Here is a 14,238-nt window from a genome sequence, read left to right as displayed (position 1 = left end):
TATATAAAGCCTTAAAGAGGTAGCACATCTTGAAAACAGCTGATTACCTCATGAAAGTTTTCCCTTTGAGCCTTTATTCACAACCTAGAAGTCCAGAAGGTGTGTCCTGTAGAGACTTTTACATCTGAAAAGTTTGGATGAATACTAGTAGAAGCCACACATTTTAGGCACTGCTGGGATTCGAACCCAGGATCTCCTGTTTACTAGACAGGCGCTTTAACCAACTAAGCCACAGCGCCAGGTAGTTACTTTGGTTTGATACTTTTGTATTCAAAGTCTAAAAGAGGTAGCATGTCAGGAAAAGAGCTGATTAAGTCATGATTAGGTTCCTTTGAAGTTAGAGGATTATTTCCAAAAGCTGAAAAGTGTGCATGCTTCTATTGAGTAATAAGGGAATGTCTCAAATCATTTCATTTTGGTTAAAATCTCTCAATATTCGTGTCTCAAATGTGTTGTGAACCTCCATTTACAATAAATCTAAACTCTGTTTAAGCTAGCAGAAATGGAAAGCATTTCTTGCTAGGTAGGTGGCCATCAATTGGCAGTAGCAGTTTTTGGCCTAAACCAGTGTTTTTCAAACCATTCTTGTTATATTCCTTTTTTAAAAATGGGGACTTGACGTGAGCTAATTAGTAGAGTATTCTGTAATCTGAGCTGGGTGTGTCCAACAGGGGAAATAAGACGAAGAGGAAAGTTAGGCTTCTGAAATACTTCATGTCCGAAAAGGTTTAATCATATGCTTGTCCAACACAAAGATATCTGAGCAAAAGTTTTTATGGATGACTCTGGTGGGACTCGAACCCACAGCCTTTGAATACCTCCATTCACAACCTAGAAGTCCAATCCGCTATCCATTGCGCCACAGAGCCACAACAACACACTTTCCAAGGCACTATGCCTTGTCCAGCACTTCTTAGCTTTCCAGTTCTTCCTTGCTGATACACACTGTTCAGCATGTAAAGACTTTCAAATGTGAAAAGTTTAAAAGTGCTCCCACAAATCCTGTGGCATAGGCACTGCTGGGATTTGAACCCAGGATCTCCTGTTTACAAGACAGGCGCTTTGACCAACTAAGCCACAGCGCCAGCTGTAATGCAAAGCATTTTGTTGGTATATAAAGCCTTAAAGAGGTAGCACATCTTGAAAACAGCTGATTACCTCATGAAAGTTTTCCCTTTGAGCCTTTATTCACAACCTAGAAGTCCAGAAGGTGTGTCCTGTAGAGACTTTTACATCTGAAAAGTTTGGATGAATACTAGTAGAAGCCACACATTTTAGGCACTGCTGGGATTCGAACCCAGGATCTCCTGTTTACTAGACAGGCGCTTTAACCAACTAAGCCACAGCGCCAGGTAGTTACTTTGGTTTGATACTTTTGTATTCAAAGTCTAAAAGAGGTAGCATGTCAGGAAAAGAGCTGATTAAGTCATGATTAGGTTCCTTTGAAGTTAGAGGATTATTTCCAAAAGCTGAAAAGTGTGCAGGCTTCTATTGAGGAATAAGGGAATGTCTCAAATCATTTCATTTTGGTTAAAATCTCTCAATACTCGTGTCTTAAATGTGTTGTGAACCTCCATTTACAATAAATCTAAACTCTGTTTAAGCTAGCAGAAATGGAAAGCATTTCTTGCTAGGTAGGTGGCCATCAATTGGCAGTAGCAGTTTTTGGCCTAAACCAGTGTTTTTCAAACCATTCTTGTTATATTCCTTTTTTAAAAATGGGGACTTGACGTGAGCTAATTAGTAGAGTATTCTGTAATCTGAGCTGGGTGTGTCCAACAGGGGAAATAAGACGAAGAGGAAAGGTAGGCTTCTGAAATACTTCATGTCCGAAAAGGTTTAAGCATATGCTTGTCCAACACAAAGATATCTGAGCAAAAGTTTTTATGGATGACTCTGGTGGGACTCGAACCCACAGCCTTTGAATACCTCCATTCACAACCTAGAAGTCCAATGCGCTATCCATTGCGCCACAGAGCCACAACAACACACTTTCCAAGGCACTATGCCTTGTCCAGCACTTCTTAGCTTTCCAGTTCTTCCTTGCTGATACACACTGTTCAGCATGTAAAGACTTTCAAATGTGAAAAGTTTAAAAGTGCTCCCACAAATCCTGTGGCATAGGCACTGCTGGGATTTGAACCCAGGATCTCCTGTTTACAAGACAGGCGCTTTGACCAACTAAGCCACAGCGCCAGCTGTAATGCAAAGCATTTTGTTGGTATATAAAGCCTTAAAGAGGTAGCACATCTTGAAAACAGCTGATTACCTCATGAAAGTTTTCCCTTTGAGCCTTTATTCACAACCTAGAAGTCCAGAAGGTGTGTCCTGTAGAGACTTTTACATCTGAAAAGTTTGGATGAATACTAGTAGAAGCCACACATTTTAGGCACTGCTGGTATTCGAACCCAGGATCTCCTGTTTATTAGACAGGCGCTTTAACCAACTAAGCCACAGCGCCAGGTACTTACTTTGGTTTGATACTTTTGTATTCAAAGTCTAAAAGAGGTAGCATGTCAGGAAAAGAGCTGATTAAGTCATGATTAGGTTCCTTTGAAGTTAGAGGATTATTTCCAAAAGCTGAAAAGTGTGCAGGCTTCTATTGAGGAATAAGGGAATGTCTCAAATCATTTCATTTTGGTTAAAATCTCTCAATACTCGTGTCTTAAATGTGTTGTGAACCTCCATTTACAATAAATCTAAACTCTGTTTAAGCTAGCAGAAATGGAAAGCATTTCTTGCTAGGTAGGTGGCCATCAATTGGCAGTAGCAGTTTTTGGCCTAAACCAGTGTTTTTCAAACCATTCTTGTTATATTCCTTTTTTAAAAATGGGGACTTGACGTGAGCTAATTAGTAGAGTATTCTGTAATCTGAGCTGGGTGTGTCCAACAGGGGAAATAAGACGAAGAGGAAAGGTAGGCTTCTGAAATACTTCATGTCCGAAAAGGTTTAAGCATATGCTTGTCCAACACAAAGATATCTGAGCAAAAGTTTTTATGGATGACTCTGGTGGGACTCGAACCCACAGCCTTTGAATACCTCCATTCACAACCTAGAAGTCCAATGCGCTATCCATTGCGCCACAGAGCCACAAGAACACACTTTCCAAGGCACTATGCCTTGTCCAGCACTTCTTAGCTTTCCAGTTCTTCCTTGCTGATACACACTGTTCGGCATGTAAAGACTTTCAAATGTGAAAAGTTTAAAAGTGCTCCCACAAATCCTGTGGCATAGGCACTGCTGGGATTTGAACCCAGGATCTCCTGTTTACAAGACAGGCGCTTTGACCAACTAAGCCACAGCGCCAGCTGTAATGCAAAGCATTTTGTTGGTATATAAAGCCTTAAAGAGGTAGCACATCTTGAAAACAGCTGATTACCTCATGAAAGTTTTCCCTTTGAGCCTTTATTCAAAACCTAGAAGTCCAGAAGGTGTGTCCTGTAGAGACTTTTACATCTGAAAAGTTTGGATGAATACTAGTAGAAGCCACACATTTTAGGCACTGCTGGGATTCGAACCCAGGATCTCCTGTTTACTAGACAGGCGCTTTAACCAACTAAGCCACAGCGCCAGGTACTTACTTTGGTTTGATACTTTTGTATTCAAAGTCTAAAAGAGGTAGCATGTCAGGAAAAGAGCTGATTAAGTCATGATTAGGTTCCTTTGAAGTTAGAGGATTATTTCCAAAAGCTGAAAAGTGTGCATGCTTCTATTGAGTAATAAGGGAATGTCTCAAATCATTTCATTTTGGTTAAAATCTCTCAATATTCGTGTCTCAAATGTGTTGTGAACCTCCATTTACAATAAATCTAAACTCTGTTTAAGCTAGCAGAAATGGAAAGCATTTCTTGCTAGGTAGGTGGCCATCAATTGGCAGTAGCAGTTTTTGGCCTAAACCAGTGTTTTTCAAACCATTCTTGTTATATTCCTTTTTTAAAAATGGGGACTTGACGTGAGCTAATTAGTAGAGTATTCTGTAATCTGAGCTGGGTGTGTCCAACAGGGGAAATAAGACGAAGAGGAAAGTTAGGCTTCTGAAATACTTCATGTCCGAAAAGGTTTAATCATATGCTTGTCCAACACAAAGATATCTGAGCAAAAGTTTTTATGGATGACTCTGGTGGGACTCGAACCCACAGCCTTTGAATACCTCCATTCACAACCTAGAAGTCCAATGCGCTATCCATTGCGCCACAGAGCCACAACAACACACTTTCCAAGGCACTATGCCTTGTCCAGCACTTCTTAGCTTTCCAGTTCTTCCTTGCTGATACACACTGTTCAGCATGTAAAGACTTTCAAATGTGAAAAGTTTAAAAGTGCTCCCACAAATCCTGTGGCATAGGCACTGCTGGGATTTGAACCCAGGATCTCCTGTTTACAAGACAGGCGCTTTGACCAACTAAGCCACAGCGCCAGCTGTAATGCAAAGCATTTTGTTGGTATATAAAGCCTTAAAGAGGTAGCACATCTTGAAAACAGCTGATTACCTCATGAAAGTTTTCCCTTTGAGCCTTTATTCACAACCTAGAAGTCCAGAAGGTGTGTCCTGTAGAGACTTTTACATCTGAAAAGTTTGGATGAATACTAGTAGAAGCCACACATTTTAGGCACTGCTGGTATTCGAACCCAGGATCTCCTGTTTATTAGACAGGCGCTTTAACCAACTAAGCCACAGCGCCAGGTACTTACTTTGGTTTGATACTTTTGTATTCAAAGTCTAAAAGAGGTAGCATGTCAGGAAAAGAGCTGATTAAGTCATGATTAGGTTCCTTTGAAGTTAGAGGATTATTTCCAAAAGCTGAAAAGTGTGCAGGCTTCTATTGAGGAATAAGGGAATGTCTCAAATCATTTCATTTTGGTTAAAATCTCTCAATACTCGTGTCTTAAATGTGTTGTGAACCTCCATTTACAATAAATCTAAACTCTGTTTAAGCTAGCAGAAATGGAAAGCATTTCTTGCTAGGTAGGTGGCCATCAATTGGCAGTAGCAGTTTTTGGCCTAAACCAGTGTTTTTCAAACCATTCTTGTTATATTCCTTTTTTAAAAATGGGGACTTGACGTGAGCTAATTAGTAGAGTATTCTGTAATCTGAGCTGGGTGTGTCCAACAGGGGAAATAAGACGAAGAGGAAAGGTAGGCTTCTGAAATACTTCATGTCCGAAAAGGTTTAAGCATATGCTTGTCCAACACAAAGATATCTGAGCAAAAGTTTTTATGGATGACTCTGGTGGGACTCGAACCCACAGCCTTTGAATACCTCCATTCACAACCTAGAAGTCCAATGCGCTATCCATTGCGCCACAGAGCCACAAGAACACACTTTCCAAGGCACTATGCCTTGTCCAGCACTTCTTAGCTTTCCAGTTCTTCCTTGCTGATACACACTGTTCGGCATGTAAAGACTTTCAAATGTGAAAAGTTTAAAAGTGCTCCCACAAATCCTGTGGCATAGGCACTGCTGGGATTTGAACCCAGGATCTCCTGTTTACAAGACAGGCGCTTTGACCAACTAAGCCACAGCGCCAGCTGTAATGCAAAGCATTTTGTTGGTATATAAAGCCTTAAAGAGGTAGCACATCTTGAAAACAGCTGATTACCTCATGAAAGTTTTCCCTTTGAGCCTTTATTCAAAACCTAGAAGTCCAGAAGGTGTGTCCTGTAGAGACTTTTACATCTGAAAAGTTTGGATGAATACTAGTAGAAGCCACACATTTTAGGCACTGCTGGGATTCGAACCCAGGATCTCCTGTTTACTAGACAGGCGCTTTAACCAACTAAGCCACAGCGCCAGGTACTTACTTTGGTTTGATACTTTTGTATTCAAAGTCTAAAAGAGGTAGCATGTCAGGAAAAGAGCTGATTAAGTCATGATTAGGTTCCTTTGAAGTTAGAGGATTATTTCCAAAAGCTGAAAAGTGTGCATGCTTCTATTGAGTAATAAGGGAATGTCTCAAATCATTTCATTTTGGTTAAAATCTCTCAATATTCGTGTCTCAAATGTGTTGTGAACCTCCATTTACAATAAATCTAAACTCTGTTTAAGCTAGCAGAAATGGAAAGCATTTCTTGCTAGGTAGGTGGCCATCAATTGGCAGTAGCAGTTTTTGGCCTAAACCAGTGTTTTTCAAACCATTCTTGTTATATTCCTTTTTTAAAAATGGGGACTTGACGTGAGCTAATTAGTAGAGTATTCTGTAATCTGAGCTGGGTGTGTCCAACAGGGGAAATAAGACGAAGAGGAAAGTTAGGCTTCTGAAATACTTCATGTCCGAAAAGGTTTAAGCATATGCTTGTCCAACACAAAGATATCTGAGCAAAAGTTTTTATGGATGACTCTGGTGGGACTCGAACCCACAGCCTTTGAATACCTCCATTCACAACCTAGAAGTCCAATGCGCTATCCATTGCGCCACAGAGCCACAACAACACACTTTCCAAGGCACTATGCCTTGTCCAGCACTTCTTAGCTTTCCAGTTCTTCCTTGCTGATACACACTGTTCAGCATGTAAAGACTTTCAAATGTGAAAAGTTTAAAAGTGCTCCCACATATCCTGTGGCATAGGCACTGCTGGGATTTGAACCCAGGATCTCCTGTTTACAAGACAGGCGCTTTGACCAACTAAGCCACAGCACCAGCTGTCACACAAAGCATTTTGTTGGTATATAAAGCCTTAAAGAGGTAGCACATCTTGAAAACAGCTGATAACCTCATGAAAGTTTTCCCTTTGAGCCTTTATTCACAACCTAGAAGTCCAGAAGGTGTGTCCTGTAGAGACTTTTACATCTGAAAAGTTTGGATGAATACTAGTAGAAGGCACACATTTTAGGCACTGCTGGGATTCTAACCCAGGATCTCCTGTTTACTAGACAGGCGCTTTAACCAACTAAGCCACAGCGCCAGGTACTTACTTTGGTTTGATACTTTTGTATTCAAAGTCTAAAAGAGGTAGCATGTCAGGAAAAGAGCTGATTAAGTCATGATTAGGTTCCTTTGAAGTTAGAGGATTATTTCCAAAAGCTGAAAAGTGTGCATGCTTCTATTGAGGAATAAGGGAATGCCTCAAATCATGTCATTTTGGTTAAAATCTCTCAATACTCGTGTCTCAAATGTGTTGTGAACCTCCATTTACAATAAATCTAAACTCTGTTTAAGCTAGCAGAAATGGAAAGCATTTCTTGCTAGGTAGGTGGCCATCAATTGGCAGTAGCAGTTTTTGGCCTAAACCAGTGTTTTTCAAACCATTCTTGTTATATTCCTTTTTTAAAAATGGGGACTTGACGTGAGCTAATTAGTAGAGTATTCTGTAATCTGAGCTGGGTGTGTCCAACAGGGGAAATAAGACGAAGAGGAAAGGTAGGCTTCTGAAATACTTCATGTCCGAAAAGGTTTAAGCATATGCTTGTCCAACACAAAGATATCTGAGCAAAAGTTTTTATGGATGACTCTGGTGGGACTCGAACCCACAGCCTTTGAATACCTCCATTCACAACCTAGAAGTCCAATGCGCTATCCATTGCGCCACAGAGCCACAAGAACACACTTTCCAAGGCACTATGCCTTGTCCAGCACTTCTTAGCTTTCCAGTTCTTCCTTGCTGATACACACTGTTCGGCATGTAAAGACTTTCAAATGTGAAAAGTTTAAAAGTGCTCCCACAAATCCTGTGGCATAGGCACTGCTGGGATTTGAACCCAGGATCTCCTGTTTACAAGACAGGCGCTTTGACCAACTAAGCCACAGTGCCAGCTGTCACACAAAGCATTTTGTTGGTATATAAAGCCTTAAAGAGGTAGCACATCTTGAAAACAGCTGATTACCTCATGAAAGTTTTCCCTTTGAGCCTTTATTCAAAACCTAGAAGTCCAGAAGGTGTGTCCTGTAGAGACTTTTACATCTGAAAAGTTTGGATGAATACTAGTAGAAGCCACACATTTTAGGCACTGCTGGGATTCTAACCCAGGATCTCCTGTTTACTAGACAGGCGCTTTAACCAACTAAGCCACAGCGCCAGGTACGTACTTTGGTTTGATACTTTTGTATGCAAAGTCTAAAAGAGGTAGCATGTCAGGAAAAGAGCTGATTAAGTCATGATTAGGTTCCTTTGAAGTTAGAGGATTATTTCCAAAAGCTGAAAAGTGTGCATGCTTCTATTGAGGAATAAGGGAATGTCTCAAATCATGTCATTTTGGTTAAAATCTCTCAATACTCGTGTCTCAAATGTGTTGTGAACCTCCATTTACAATAAATCTAAACTCTGTTTAAGCTAGCAGAAATGGAAAGCATTTCTTGCTAGGTAGGTGGCCATCAATTGGCAGTAGCAGTTTTTGGCCTAAACCAGTGTTTTTCAAACCATTCTTGTTATATTCCTTTTTTAAAAATGGGGACTTGACGTGAGCTAATTAGTAGAGTATTCTGTAATCTGAGCTGGGTGTGTCCAACAGGGGAAATAAGACGAAGAGGAAAGTTAGGCTTCTGAAATACTTCATGTCCGAAAAGGTTTAAGCATATGCTTGTCCAACACAAAGATATCTGAGCAAAAGTTTTTATGGATGACTCTGGTGGGACTCGAACCCACAGCCTTTGAACACCTCCATTCACAACCTAGAAGTCCAATGCGCTATCCATTGCACCACAGAGCCACAACAACACACTTTCCAAGGCACTATGCCTTGTCCAGCACTTCTTAGCTTTCCAGTTCTTCCTTGCTGATACACACTGTTCAGCATGTAAAGACTTGCAAATGTGAAAAGTTTAAAAGTGCTCCCACATATCCTGTGGCATAGGCACTGCTGGGATTTGAACCCAGGATCTCCTGTTTACAAGACAGGCGCTTTGACCAACTAAGCCACAGTGCCAGCTGTCACACAAAGCATTTTGTTGGTATATAAAGCCTTAAAGAGGTAGCACATCTTGAAAACAGCTGATTACCTCATGAAAGTTTTCCCTTTGAGCCTTTATTCACAACCTAGAAGTCCAGAAGGTGTGTCCTGTAGAGACTTTTACATCTGAAAAGTTTGGATGAATACTAGTAGAAGGCACACATTTTAGGCACTGCTGGGATTCGAACCCAGGATCTCCTGTTTACTAGACAGGCGCTTTAACCAACTAAGCCACAGCGCCAGGTACTTACTTTGGTTTGATACTTTTGTATTCAAAGTCTAAAAGAGGTAGCATGTCAGGAAAAGAGCTGATTAAGTCATGATTAGGTTCCTTTGAAGTTAGAGGATTATTTTCAAAAGCTGAAAAGTGTGCAGGCTTCTATTGAGGAATAAGGGAATGTCTCAAATCATTTCATTTTGGTTAAAATCTCTCAATACTCGTGTCTTAAATGTGTTGTGAACCTCCATTTACAATAAATCTAAACTCTGTTTAAGCTAGCAGAAATGGAAAGCATTTCTTGCTAGGTAGGTGGCCATCAATTGGCAGTAGCAGTTTTTGGCCTAAACCAGTGTTTTTCAAACCATTCTTGTTATATTCCTTTTTTAAAAATGGGGACTTGACGTGAGCTAATTAGTAGAGTATTCTGTAATCTGAGCTGGGTGTGTCCAACAGGGGAAATAAGACGAAGAGGAAAGGTAGGCTTCTGAAATACTTCATGTCCGAAAAGGTTTAAGCATATGCTTGTCCAACACAAAGATATCTGAGCAAAAGTTTTTATGGATGACTCTGGTGGGACTCGAACCCACAGCCTTTGAATACCTCCATTCACAACCTAGAAGTCCAATGCGCTATCCATTGCGCCACAGAGCCACAACAACACACTTTCCAAGGCACTATGCCTTGTCCAGCACTTCTTAGCTTTCCAGTTCTTCCTTGCTGATACACACTGTTCAGCGTGTAAAGACTTTCAAATGTGAAAAGTTTAAAAGTGCTCCCACATATCCTGTGGCATAGGCACTGCTGGGATTTGAACCCAGGATCTCCTGTTTACAAGACAGGCGCTTTGACCAACTAAGCCACAGCGCCAGCTGTAATGCAAAGCATTTTGTTGGTATATAAAGCCTTAAAGAGGTAGCACATCTTGAAAACAGCTGATTACCTCATGAAAGTTTTCCCTTTGAGCCTTTATTCACAACCTAGAAGTCCAGAAGGTGTGTCCTGTAGAGACTTTTACATCTGAAAAATTTGGATGAATACTAGTAGAAGCCACACATTTTAGGCACTGCTGGGATTCGAACCCAGGATCTCCTGTTTACTAGACAGGCGCTTTAACCAACTAAGCCACAGCGCCAGGTACGTACTTTGGTTTGATACTTTTGTATTCAAAGTCTAAAAGAGGTAGCATGTCAGGAAAAGAGCTGATTAAGTCATGATTAGGTTCCTTTGAAGTTAGAGGATTATTTCCAAAAGCTGAAAAGTGTGCATGCTTCTATTGAGTAATAAGGGAATGTCTCAAATCATTTCATTTTGGTTAAAATCTCTCAATATTCGTGTCTCAAATGTGTTGTGAACCTCCATTTACAATAAATCTAAACTCTGTTTAAGCTAGCAGAAATGGAAAGCATTTCTTGCTAGGTAGGTGGCCATCAATTGGCAGTAGCAGTTTTTGGCCTAAACCAGTGTTTTTCAAACCATTCTTGTTATATTCCTTTTTTAAAAATGGGGACTTGACGTGAGCTAATTAGTAGAGTATTCTGTAATCTGAGCTGGGTGTGTCCAACAGGGGAAATAAGACGAAGAGGAAAGGTAGGCTTCTGAAATACTTCATGTCCGAAAAGGTTTAAGCATATGCTTGTCCAACACAAAGATATCTGAGCAAAAGTTTTTATGGATGACTCTGGTGGGACTCGAACCCACAGCCTTTGAATACCTCCATTCACAACCTAGAAGTCCAATGCGCTATCCATTGCGCCACAGAGCCACAACAACACACTTTCCAAGGCACTATGCCTTGTCCAGCACTTCTTAGCTTTCCAGTTCTTCCTTGCTGATACACACTGTTCAGCATGTAAAGACTTTCAAATGTGAAAAGTTTAAAAGTGCTCCCACATATCCTGTGGCATAGGCACTGCTGGGATTTGAACCCAGGATCTCCTGTTTACAAGACAGGCGCTTTGACCAACTAAGCCACAGCGCCAGCTGTCACACAAAGCATTTTGTTGGTATATAAAGCCTTAAAGAGGTAGCACATCTTGAAAACAGCTGATAACCTCATGAAAGTTTTCCATTTGAGCCTTTATTCACAACCTAGAAGTCCAGAAGGTGTGTCCTGTAGAGACTTTTACATCTGAAAAGTTTGGATGAATACTAGTAGAAGGCACACATTTTAGGCACTGCTGGGATTCGAACCCAGGATCTCCTGTTTACTAGACAGGCGCTTTAACCAACTAAGCCACAGCGCCAGGTACGTACTTTGGTTTGATACTTTTGAATTCAAAGTCTAAAAGAGGTAGCATGTCAGGAAAAGAGCTGATTAAGTCATGATTAGGTTCCTTTGAAGTTAGAGGATTATTTCCAAAAGCTGAAAAGTGTGCAGGCTTCTATTGAGGAATAAGGGAATGTCTCAAATCATTTCATTTTGGTTAAAATCTCTCAATACTCGTGTCTTAAATGTGTTGTGAACCTCCATTTACAATAAATCTAAACTCTGTTTAAGCTAGCAGAAATGGAAAGCATTTCTTGCTAGGTAGGTGGCCATCAATTGGCAGTAGCAGTTTTTGGCCTAAACCAGTGTTTTTCAAACCATTCTTGTTATATTCCTTTTTTAAAAATGGGGACTTGACGTGAGCTAATTAGTAGAGTATTCTGTAATCTGAGCTGGGTGTGTCCAACAGGGGAAATAAGACGAAGAGGAAAGTTAGGCTTCTGAAATACTTCATGTCCGAAAAGGTTTAAGCATATGCTTGTCCAACACAAAGATATCTGAGCAAAAGTTTTTATGGATGACTCTGGTGGGACTCGAACCCACAGCCTTTGAATACCTCCATTCACAACCTAGAAGTCCAATGCGCTATCCATTGCGCCACAGAGCCACAACAACACACTTTCCAAGGCACTATGCCTTGTCCAGCACTTCTTAGCTTTCCAGTTCTTCCTTGCTGATACACACTGTTCAGCATGTAAAGACTTTCAAATGTGAAAAGTTTAAAAGTGCTCCCACATATCCTGTGGCATAGGCACTGCTGGGATTTGAACCCAGGATCTCCTGTTTACAAGACAGGCGCTTTGACCAACTAAGCCACAGCGCCAGCTGTCACACAAAGCATTTTGTTGGTATATAAAGCCTTAAAGAGGTAGCACATCTTGAAAACAGCTGATAACCTCATGAAAGTTTTCCCTTTGAGCCTTTATTCACAACCTAGAAGTCCAGAAGGTGTGTCCTGTAGAGACTTTTACATCTGAAAAGTTTGGATGAATACTAGTAGAAGGCACACATTTTAGGCACTGCTGGGATTCGAACCCAGGATCTCCTGTTTACTAGACAGGCGCTTTAACCAACTAAGCCACAGCGCCAGGTACATACTTTGGTTTGATACTTTTGAATTCAAAGTCTAAAAGAGGTAGCATGTCAGGAAAAGAGCTGATTAAGTCATGATTAGGTTCCTTTGAAGTTAGAGGATTATTTCCAAAAGCTGAAAAGTGTGCAGGCTTCTATTGAGGAATAAGGGAATGTCTCAAATCATTTCATTTTGGTTAAAATCTCTCAATACTCGTGTCTTAAATGTGTTGTGAACCTCCATTTACAATAAATCTAAACTCTGTTTAAGCTAGCAGAAATGGAAAGCATTTCTTGCTAGGTAGGTGGCCATCAATTGGCAGTAGCAGTTTTTGGCCTAAACCAGTGTTTTTCAAACCATTCTTGTTATATTCCTTTTTTTAAAATGGGGACTTGACGTGAGCTAATTAGTAGAGTATTCTGTAATCTGAGCTGGGTGTGTCCAACAGGGGAAATAAGACGAAGAGGAAAGGTAGGCTTCTGAAATACTTCATGTCCGAAAAGGTTTAAGCATATGCTTGTCCAACACAAAGATATCTGAGCAAAAGTTTTTATGGATGACTCTGGTGGGACTCGAACCCACAGCCTTTGAATACCTCCATTCACAACCTAGAAGTCCAATGCGCTATCCATTGCGCCACAGAGCCACAACAACACACTTTCCAAGGCACTATGCCTTGTCCAGCACTTCTTAGCTTTCCAGTTCTTCCTTGCTGATACACACTGTTCAGCATGTAAAGACTTTCAAATGTGAAAAGTTTAAAAGTGCTCCCACATATCCTGTGGCATAGGCACTGCTGGGATTTGAACCCAGGATCTCCTGTTTACAAGACAGGCGCTTTGACCAACTAAGCCACAGCGCCAGCTGTAATGCAAAGCATTTTGTTGGTATATAAAGCCTTAAAGAGGTAGCACATCTTGATTACCTCATGAAAGTTTTCCCTTTGAGCCTTTATTCACAACCTAGAAGTCCAGAAGGTGTGTCCTGTAGAGACTTTTACATCTGAAAAGTTTGGATGAATACTAGTAGAAGGCACACATTTTAGGCACTGCTGGGATTCTAACCCAGGATCTCCTGTTTACTAGACAGGCGCTTTAACCAACTAAGCCACAGCGCCAGGTACGTACTTTGGTTTGATACTTTTGTATGCAAAGTCTAAAAGAGGTAGCATGTCAGGAAAAGAGCTGATTAAGTCATGATTAGGTTCCTTTGAAGTTAGAGGATTATTTCCAAAAGCTGAAAAGTGTGCATGCTTCTATTGAGGAATAAGGGAATGTCTCAAATCATGTCATTTTGGTTAAAATCTCTCAATACTCGTGTCTCAAATGTGTTGTGAACCTCCATTTACAATAAATCTAAACTCTGTTTAAGCTAGCAGAAATGGAAAGCATTTCTTGCTAGGTAGGTGGCCATCAATTGGCAGTAGCAGTTTTTGGCCTAAACCAGTGTTTTTCAAACCATTCTTGTTATATTCCTTTTTTAAAAATGGGGACTTGACGTGAGCTAATTAGTAGAGTATTCTGTAATCTGAGCTGGGTGTGTCCAACAGGGGAAATAAGACGAAGAGGAAAGTTAGGCTTCTGAAATACTTCATGTCCGAAAAGGTTTAAGCATATGCTTGTCCAACACAAAGATATCTGAGCAAAAGTTTTTATGGATGACTCTGGTGGGACTCGAACCCACAGCCTTTGAACACCTCCATTCACAACCTAGAAGTCCAATGCGCTATCCATTGCACCACAGAGCCACAACAACACACTTTCCAAGGCACTATGCCTTGTCCAGCACTTCTTA

The 14,238-nt window shown here is 40.7% G+C and overlaps 36 non-coding genes across 36 annotated transcripts; all 36 read right to left on the bottom strand.

Moving 5' to 3' along the window:
* Positions 1 to 165: 165 nt before the first annotated feature.
* trnat-agu (transfer RNA threonine (anticodon AGU)) lies at positions 166 to 239 on the bottom strand. Its single transcript has one exon. It is a non-coding gene; the product is annotated as a tRNA-Thr (tRNA).
* A 541-nt stretch (positions 240 to 780) lies between these two features.
* Positions 781 to 869, bottom strand: trnar-ucu (transfer RNA arginine (anticodon UCU)). The gene is given in 2 exon segments: positions 781 to 816; positions 833 to 869. It is a non-coding gene; the product is annotated as a tRNA-Arg (tRNA).
* Positions 870 to 1,011: 142 nt separating this feature from the next.
* trnat-ugu (transfer RNA threonine (anticodon UGU)) lies at positions 1,012 to 1,085 on the bottom strand. The gene has a single exon. It is a non-coding gene; the product is annotated as a tRNA-Thr (tRNA).
* Positions 1,086 to 1,276: 191 nt separating this feature from the next.
* On the bottom strand, positions 1,277 to 1,350 carry trnat-agu (transfer RNA threonine (anticodon AGU)). Its single transcript has one exon. It is a non-coding gene; the product is annotated as a tRNA-Thr (tRNA).
* Positions 1,351 to 1,891: 541 nt separating this feature from the next.
* Positions 1,892 to 1,980, bottom strand: trnar-ucu (transfer RNA arginine (anticodon UCU)). The gene is given in 2 exon segments: positions 1,892 to 1,927; positions 1,944 to 1,980. It is a non-coding gene; the product is annotated as a tRNA-Arg (tRNA).
* Positions 1,981 to 2,122: 142 nt separating this feature from the next.
* On the bottom strand, positions 2,123 to 2,196 carry trnat-ugu (transfer RNA threonine (anticodon UGU)). Its single transcript has one exon. It is a non-coding gene; the product is annotated as a tRNA-Thr (tRNA).
* Positions 2,197 to 3,002: 806 nt separating this feature from the next.
* Positions 3,003 to 3,091, bottom strand: trnar-ucu (transfer RNA arginine (anticodon UCU)). Its single transcript is given in 2 exon segments — positions 3,003 to 3,038; positions 3,055 to 3,091. It is a non-coding gene; the product is annotated as a tRNA-Arg (tRNA).
* Positions 3,092 to 3,233: 142 nt separating this feature from the next.
* On the bottom strand, positions 3,234 to 3,307 carry trnat-ugu (transfer RNA threonine (anticodon UGU)). The gene has a single exon. It is a non-coding gene; the product is annotated as a tRNA-Thr (tRNA).
* A 191-nt stretch (positions 3,308 to 3,498) lies between these two features.
* trnat-agu (transfer RNA threonine (anticodon AGU)) lies at positions 3,499 to 3,572 on the bottom strand. Its single transcript has one exon. It is a non-coding gene; the product is annotated as a tRNA-Thr (tRNA).
* A 541-nt stretch (positions 3,573 to 4,113) lies between these two features.
* trnar-ucu (transfer RNA arginine (anticodon UCU)) lies at positions 4,114 to 4,202 on the bottom strand. The gene is given in 2 exon segments: positions 4,114 to 4,149; positions 4,166 to 4,202. It is a non-coding gene; the product is annotated as a tRNA-Arg (tRNA).
* A 142-nt stretch (positions 4,203 to 4,344) lies between these two features.
* trnat-ugu (transfer RNA threonine (anticodon UGU)) lies at positions 4,345 to 4,418 on the bottom strand. Its single transcript has one exon. It is a non-coding gene; the product is annotated as a tRNA-Thr (tRNA).
* Positions 4,419 to 5,224: 806 nt separating this feature from the next.
* Positions 5,225 to 5,313, bottom strand: trnar-ucu (transfer RNA arginine (anticodon UCU)). The gene is given in 2 exon segments: positions 5,225 to 5,260; positions 5,277 to 5,313. It is a non-coding gene; the product is annotated as a tRNA-Arg (tRNA).
* A 142-nt stretch (positions 5,314 to 5,455) lies between these two features.
* Positions 5,456 to 5,529, bottom strand: trnat-ugu (transfer RNA threonine (anticodon UGU)). Its single transcript has one exon. It is a non-coding gene; the product is annotated as a tRNA-Thr (tRNA).
* Positions 5,530 to 5,720: 191 nt separating this feature from the next.
* trnat-agu (transfer RNA threonine (anticodon AGU)) lies at positions 5,721 to 5,794 on the bottom strand. The gene has a single exon. It is a non-coding gene; the product is annotated as a tRNA-Thr (tRNA).
* A 541-nt stretch (positions 5,795 to 6,335) lies between these two features.
* Positions 6,336 to 6,424, bottom strand: trnar-ucu (transfer RNA arginine (anticodon UCU)). The gene is given in 2 exon segments: positions 6,336 to 6,371; positions 6,388 to 6,424. It is a non-coding gene; the product is annotated as a tRNA-Arg (tRNA).
* Positions 6,425 to 6,566: 142 nt separating this feature from the next.
* Positions 6,567 to 6,640, bottom strand: trnat-ugu (transfer RNA threonine (anticodon UGU)). The gene has a single exon. It is a non-coding gene; the product is annotated as a tRNA-Thr (tRNA).
* Positions 6,641 to 6,831: 191 nt separating this feature from the next.
* On the bottom strand, positions 6,832 to 6,905 carry trnat-agu (transfer RNA threonine (anticodon AGU)). The gene has a single exon. It is a non-coding gene; the product is annotated as a tRNA-Thr (tRNA).
* Positions 6,906 to 7,446: 541 nt separating this feature from the next.
* trnar-ucu (transfer RNA arginine (anticodon UCU)) lies at positions 7,447 to 7,535 on the bottom strand. The gene is given in 2 exon segments: positions 7,447 to 7,482; positions 7,499 to 7,535. It is a non-coding gene; the product is annotated as a tRNA-Arg (tRNA).
* A 142-nt stretch (positions 7,536 to 7,677) lies between these two features.
* Positions 7,678 to 7,751, bottom strand: trnat-ugu (transfer RNA threonine (anticodon UGU)). Its single transcript has one exon. It is a non-coding gene; the product is annotated as a tRNA-Thr (tRNA).
* A 191-nt stretch (positions 7,752 to 7,942) lies between these two features.
* On the bottom strand, positions 7,943 to 8,016 carry trnat-agu (transfer RNA threonine (anticodon AGU)). The gene has a single exon. It is a non-coding gene; the product is annotated as a tRNA-Thr (tRNA).
* Positions 8,017 to 8,557: 541 nt separating this feature from the next.
* trnar-ucu (transfer RNA arginine (anticodon UCU)) lies at positions 8,558 to 8,646 on the bottom strand. Its single transcript is given in 2 exon segments — positions 8,558 to 8,593; positions 8,610 to 8,646. It is a non-coding gene; the product is annotated as a tRNA-Arg (tRNA).
* A 142-nt stretch (positions 8,647 to 8,788) lies between these two features.
* trnat-ugu (transfer RNA threonine (anticodon UGU)) lies at positions 8,789 to 8,862 on the bottom strand. Its single transcript has one exon. It is a non-coding gene; the product is annotated as a tRNA-Thr (tRNA).
* A 191-nt stretch (positions 8,863 to 9,053) lies between these two features.
* On the bottom strand, positions 9,054 to 9,127 carry trnat-agu (transfer RNA threonine (anticodon AGU)). Its single transcript has one exon. It is a non-coding gene; the product is annotated as a tRNA-Thr (tRNA).
* A 541-nt stretch (positions 9,128 to 9,668) lies between these two features.
* Positions 9,669 to 9,757, bottom strand: trnar-ucu (transfer RNA arginine (anticodon UCU)). The gene is given in 2 exon segments: positions 9,669 to 9,704; positions 9,721 to 9,757. It is a non-coding gene; the product is annotated as a tRNA-Arg (tRNA).
* Positions 9,758 to 9,899: 142 nt separating this feature from the next.
* Positions 9,900 to 9,973, bottom strand: trnat-ugu (transfer RNA threonine (anticodon UGU)). Its single transcript has one exon. It is a non-coding gene; the product is annotated as a tRNA-Thr (tRNA).
* A 191-nt stretch (positions 9,974 to 10,164) lies between these two features.
* trnat-agu (transfer RNA threonine (anticodon AGU)) lies at positions 10,165 to 10,238 on the bottom strand. Its single transcript has one exon. It is a non-coding gene; the product is annotated as a tRNA-Thr (tRNA).
* Positions 10,239 to 10,779: 541 nt separating this feature from the next.
* trnar-ucu (transfer RNA arginine (anticodon UCU)) lies at positions 10,780 to 10,868 on the bottom strand. Its single transcript is given in 2 exon segments — positions 10,780 to 10,815; positions 10,832 to 10,868. It is a non-coding gene; the product is annotated as a tRNA-Arg (tRNA).
* Positions 10,869 to 11,010: 142 nt separating this feature from the next.
* Positions 11,011 to 11,084, bottom strand: trnat-ugu (transfer RNA threonine (anticodon UGU)). Its single transcript has one exon. It is a non-coding gene; the product is annotated as a tRNA-Thr (tRNA).
* A 191-nt stretch (positions 11,085 to 11,275) lies between these two features.
* Positions 11,276 to 11,349, bottom strand: trnat-agu (transfer RNA threonine (anticodon AGU)). Its single transcript has one exon. It is a non-coding gene; the product is annotated as a tRNA-Thr (tRNA).
* Positions 11,350 to 11,890: 541 nt separating this feature from the next.
* On the bottom strand, positions 11,891 to 11,979 carry trnar-ucu (transfer RNA arginine (anticodon UCU)). The gene is given in 2 exon segments: positions 11,891 to 11,926; positions 11,943 to 11,979. It is a non-coding gene; the product is annotated as a tRNA-Arg (tRNA).
* Positions 11,980 to 12,121: 142 nt separating this feature from the next.
* On the bottom strand, positions 12,122 to 12,195 carry trnat-ugu (transfer RNA threonine (anticodon UGU)). The gene has a single exon. It is a non-coding gene; the product is annotated as a tRNA-Thr (tRNA).
* Positions 12,196 to 12,386: 191 nt separating this feature from the next.
* trnat-agu (transfer RNA threonine (anticodon AGU)) lies at positions 12,387 to 12,460 on the bottom strand. The gene has a single exon. It is a non-coding gene; the product is annotated as a tRNA-Thr (tRNA).
* Positions 12,461 to 13,001: 541 nt separating this feature from the next.
* On the bottom strand, positions 13,002 to 13,090 carry trnar-ucu (transfer RNA arginine (anticodon UCU)). The gene is given in 2 exon segments: positions 13,002 to 13,037; positions 13,054 to 13,090. It is a non-coding gene; the product is annotated as a tRNA-Arg (tRNA).
* Positions 13,091 to 13,232: 142 nt separating this feature from the next.
* trnat-ugu (transfer RNA threonine (anticodon UGU)) lies at positions 13,233 to 13,306 on the bottom strand. The gene has a single exon. It is a non-coding gene; the product is annotated as a tRNA-Thr (tRNA).
* A 181-nt stretch (positions 13,307 to 13,487) lies between these two features.
* On the bottom strand, positions 13,488 to 13,561 carry trnat-agu (transfer RNA threonine (anticodon AGU)). Its single transcript has one exon. It is a non-coding gene; the product is annotated as a tRNA-Thr (tRNA).
* A 541-nt stretch (positions 13,562 to 14,102) lies between these two features.
* Positions 14,103 to 14,191, bottom strand: trnar-ucu (transfer RNA arginine (anticodon UCU)). Its single transcript is given in 2 exon segments — positions 14,103 to 14,138; positions 14,155 to 14,191. It is a non-coding gene; the product is annotated as a tRNA-Arg (tRNA).
* Between the last annotated feature and the right edge of the window lie 47 nt (positions 14,192 to 14,238).

Source organism: Pseudorasbora parva, chromosome 8 (assembly GCF_024679245.1).
Source record: "Pseudorasbora parva isolate DD20220531a chromosome 8, ASM2467924v1, whole genome shotgun sequence".
Classification (NCBI taxonomy): Eukaryota; Metazoa; Chordata; class Actinopteri; order Cypriniformes; family Gobionidae; genus Pseudorasbora; species Pseudorasbora parva.
This window is presented reverse-complemented; position numbering and strand designations above follow the sequence as displayed.